Genomic DNA, 4,649 nt, shown 5'->3' with positions numbered 1-4,649 from the left:
GATTTTTCGCTTCTAGTAGTGTATGCCGAGCCAATTTTCTCCCCTAGTGCCAATATGTCGAAAATGATTAAAATTAATCAAAATTTACTATAAAATTAATTAAAATTCAATATGTTAATAATTTAAGTACAATTTAATTATTTTATAATTATTATATATTTTTCGACAAGAATTACTACAAATTTGCATTAATTTGAGTTAAAAGGGCAATAAAAAGGTGTGTATATTTTCGTGTTTCCACTGTGCCACTCTTCAATGAGTTAAATATGGGAATTAGAAGGTTGGATATTGAGGAACCCAAATTCGAAATGAAACTAGTGATGTTTCAAATGCTACCAACGGTGGGTCAATTCAGTGGTATGCCCACAGAAGATCCACACTTGCACCTTTGTTTGTTCATGGAGGTGAGTGATTCATTCAAGATAACTGATGTGACTGAAGATTTGCTGAGGTTAAAACTTTTTCCATACTCGTTGCGAGATCGAGCACGAGCATGGCTGAATTCATTCCCACCAAGTTCAGTATTTACTTGGCAAGAATTAGTAGAAAGGTTATTGTTTAAGTATTTTCTATCGAGCAAAAAAGCAAAGTTACGTAATGAGATAACTAATTTCCAACAATTGGATCATGAGTCTTTATACGAGGCATGGGAAAAATTCAAGAAATTACTTCGTAAGTGTCCTCATTATGGGATTCATCATTCTGTCTAATTTGAGATGTTTTATAACAGTCTCAACGCAGACACAAGATTAAAGGTGCATGATTTTGCGAATGGTGTGATTTTTTCTAAGTCTTATAATGAGGATTACGAGATCATCGAGAGGATCGCAAGTAAAAATTACCAATGGCTGACAAATTGAGCAGTTTCAGGAAGACGAGTAGCTGAAGTGCATGAGGTAGACGCACTGACTTCACTATCTAATCAGGTATCTTGTATTTCCTCTATGTTAAAATAGTTTACCACTAATGGTTTAAATAATTTTGTAGCTCAATCACCAAGTTATTATGAAGTTATTTCTTGTAAATAATGTGGGGATGGTTATTCTTTTGAGAATTGCCCTTCAAATCTCGAATTAGTTTATTATCTAAGGAACCAGCATCAAAATAGAAGTGGACAAGGACCACAATCCAACTTCTACAATCCTTCGTGTCAGAATCATTTGAACCTTTCCTGGAGTAACCAAAAAAATGGATCGAACAACTATATGATGTAGTAGAGACCCAACCAAACCCAAGGGTTTAACCAACAAACCCTAGAACCACCACAATTAAAGTGATCAAACAATTTGGAGGACTTGTTGAAAGCATACATGGTGAAAAATGACGCATTGATCTAGAGTCAAGCAACAACGATCCAAAGTTAAGCAGAAACGCTGAAAAATCTAGAGAACCATATGGGTCAGTTAGCTACTCAACTTCGTAGTAGACCACAAGGAACCTTGCCAAGCGATACATAAAATCTGAGAAATTTGGGTAAGGAACATTGCAAAGTAGTCGAGTTATGAAGTGGTAAGATTTTGGAACCTAATGAGGTTATGGTTGAAAATGAGCCTACTGAAAAGGAGGAAAGTCAACCAACAGTTGAAGTCCTTGCAACAGAAAAATCTAATGAGGTGAACCCTAAACTAGTGAATTCTGAAAAGCTAACACCTGCTTTTGCAGATTTACCTCCTCAAAAAGGGTGTCCATATAAACCTAGAGTTCCATATCCTCAAAGACTTCAACCGACTAAGTACAAAAGAGAGGTACAATTCAAGAAGTTCCTGTATGTTTTAAAGCAATTACACATTAACATTCTATTGGTGAAGGCTTTGAGCAAATGCCAAACTACTTAAAGTTTATGAAGGATATTTTGTCCAAGAAGAAATGACTTGGTGAGTATAAGACTGTTACTTTGACAAAGGAGTGTAGTGCGTTCTTACAAAACAAGCTGGCTCTAAAGATGAAAGACCTTGGAAGCTTTACGATACCTTACAACATAGTTGAATCATATTGCGGTAAATCTTTGTGTGACTTTGGGGCAAGCATCAACTTGATACCTAAGTCCATTTTCAAACTGTTGGGAATAGGTGAAGTAAAACCCACTACTGTGACACTTAAATTGGTGGATAAGAAAGTTTGAAGTAGATAAGAAAGTTCTGATCATCCTGGGGAGACCTTTCCTAGCTACGAGAAGAACATTGCTAGATGTGCAAAAAAGAGAACCCACATGAGAGTTCAAGATAATAAGGTAACATTAACATTCTAAAGGAGATGAAATTTCCCAATTTAATGGAAGAGTGTTTAGTAATTGAGAAATTAGAAACCTTAGTTTCTATGGAAAGCAATTGTAACATGCCAAAAATCTCTTATATAGTTATTTTGTATCTTTATGACACAATTGTATGTCTGCTTCAGTGGTTAAGTGTTCTGGGAAGTGTTTGAGAGGTTCCAAGTTCAAGCATTAGTTGGGCAAAATTTTGGTTTTTAAATGAATAAACCTCTATCTCTAACCAGTAGGCTTATAAATAAATGTTGGTTAAATATGACAGAATGAGCCAGCTGGTCTACTGGCTAAGTGGTGTGTTCGTATGCTGGGGGTCAGGATTTTGAGTCTCTGCGCGAGCGAAGGATTTATTTTTGCTAGATGCCGTGGAGGTGTTTCAGCGGAGTCAGAATTCTGAAAAGAGTGGGGTAAGTGTGGACGGTTTGGAGTGTTTGAGGGGTGTGGGAAAGTGTGGGAGCGAATTTAAGGATAATGGGAGAAAATTTAGGGATTTTGGGAGGGAGACTATCCAAAATCTAATCATTTTTCCTTTCTTCTGAAAAAAGAGTCAGTTTTCTTTCCACCTTCCTGGAAAATTTCAGCTTTGGCATTGTTTTCTCTCAATTTTTCTTTTCGACTGTTCTTCTTCTGTGGTGCCGAGTATTGCTGTGATTTTTGACTATTTTCTTTTCCCCTCTCCTTTCTTGTTTTTAATTTTCTCTTAGTTCTGTCGATTCCCTTCTTTCCTTTTGCTACCGATTTCTCTTGTTTCCTAACCTTTTTCTTGTTACCGCAACTTGTCATCTCCATTGTGCTTTCGTGCGTTGGTGGTAAGTTTCGTAACTGTGGTATATTTTTGTTAATGGATTCTTGGTAATCAGTCGACTATTTCATTGATGAAGGTTAAGGGCTGGAGTGATTCTGTTAGTGTTGGAGCGGTGTGGTTCTGCTGTTACTCGCTTAGTAGGTAAGGTGGTTGCCTTTGTGAATTAGGGGAAGCTTTCCCTTTCTTTTGACTATGAAGATGTAATTTATTGTTAACATTGGGTCTTTCAGAATTGGTAGCGGCGAACTGTGGGAGTGGTGACCTGTCTTGTTCGGTTTCGCAGTGGGGGGTTGCTTGGTTTTGAAGGTAAGTAACGAATGGATTGAACAAATCATTGTCAATGTTTTAGTTTCGAATTAACTACGAATTAGGACTGATTGTGGGGTTTGTTTGTCGACTGTAGGTGCTGGGGATCTCGGAAGTGCATTTACGTCACGAGTGAACCAGGTGTGTGTAAACACAACTTTGAAAACAAATATCAGAAAAAAGTCAAAAAAATAAGATTGTCGATGCCACTCGGGCGTGCGACCGCCCGTGTGGTAAGCCGTGCGATCGAAGAGGTTGGCCATGTGTAATTCATAAGTCGAGCCAAAATAGGGTCGTGTGGTCCACACGGGCGTGTGGGCCCCATTTAGGTGATCTACACGAGCGTATGAGAATATTGGACCACACGAGCATGTGGGCCTACATGGGCATGCAACATGGGCTTGTGGGCCAATTTTTACTATTTGACTGCTAAGGTTGCACGGGTCGCCCAAGTCGACTGTAGACCAACTGAAGGGTCGGTAAGTTTACCTAGACCCCTAATTGACTGAAATGATTGAAAGACTATTATATACCTATATGAGATGGATATGTATCACTGTATGTTAAGCATGCTATATACACTATACTGTTTATACATGATACCATGACATGTCTGTATGATGCATTGCATTGAGTTGGGGACTGATATTGATTGAAGTGTATTGAAAGGCTTCAAGCCTAACTTACTGGCAGCACAGCTGCAACTACTGTCTAGTGCCGCATTCGGTACTATTTGGAGTGTAGGGATGGGTGGGTTGATTATATCTCCATATGGAGTGTAGGGTTGGACGGAGATGGAATGTAGAGGCGGGTTGGGTAGGATTTTATAACTGCATAACTGTCATTGTTACTGTACTGTGATTGGCTAAGACCCTAAAACTTACCGATACTGAAATGGGCTAAGGCCTAAACTGGTACTGATACTGATATTAAAAAGGGCTTAGGCCCAAACTGAGATTATCTGTTATTGTCTGTTTCTTTGCATATACCGAGTTAACGTAAACTCACCCCTTCTATTTAATCTGTACAGGTAATCCTCAGACATAGGAGGATTTGTAGACGGAGGACTCAATGGTGGCCACACGACTCCTATTTATTATTTGATACTTATTTACGATCATAAGTTTTATTTTGGGATATTTTTCTATAATAATGGCCTCTATGGATTTTTACCTAAAATTTGGATTTTATACTGTTTTCTGTTTACATCTGCTAGAAGTAGGAAAAACTCTAGTTTTTAAAAAAATGCATGTGTTTTAGCAAAATACCCAC

At 38.1% G+C, this 4,649-nt stretch overlaps 1 non-coding gene across 1 annotated transcript; it reads right to left on the bottom strand.

The window, feature by feature from the left end:
* Positions 1 to 586: 586 nt before the first annotated feature.
* On the bottom strand, positions 587 to 694 carry LOC121225908 (small nucleolar RNA R71). The gene has a single exon (XR_005923811.1). It is a non-coding gene; the product is annotated as a small nucleolar RNA R71 (small nucleolar RNA).
* Positions 695 to 4,649: the final 3,955 nt, after the last annotated feature.

The sequence above is a fragment of the Gossypium hirsutum genome, chromosome D13 (assembly GCF_007990345.1).
Source record: "Gossypium hirsutum isolate 1008001.06 chromosome D13, Gossypium_hirsutum_v2.1, whole genome shotgun sequence".
Taxonomy (NCBI): Eukaryota; Viridiplantae; Streptophyta; class Magnoliopsida; order Malvales; family Malvaceae; genus Gossypium; species Gossypium hirsutum.
Note: the sequence above shows the minus strand (reverse complement) of the source record. Positions and strands in the feature narration are given on the sequence as shown.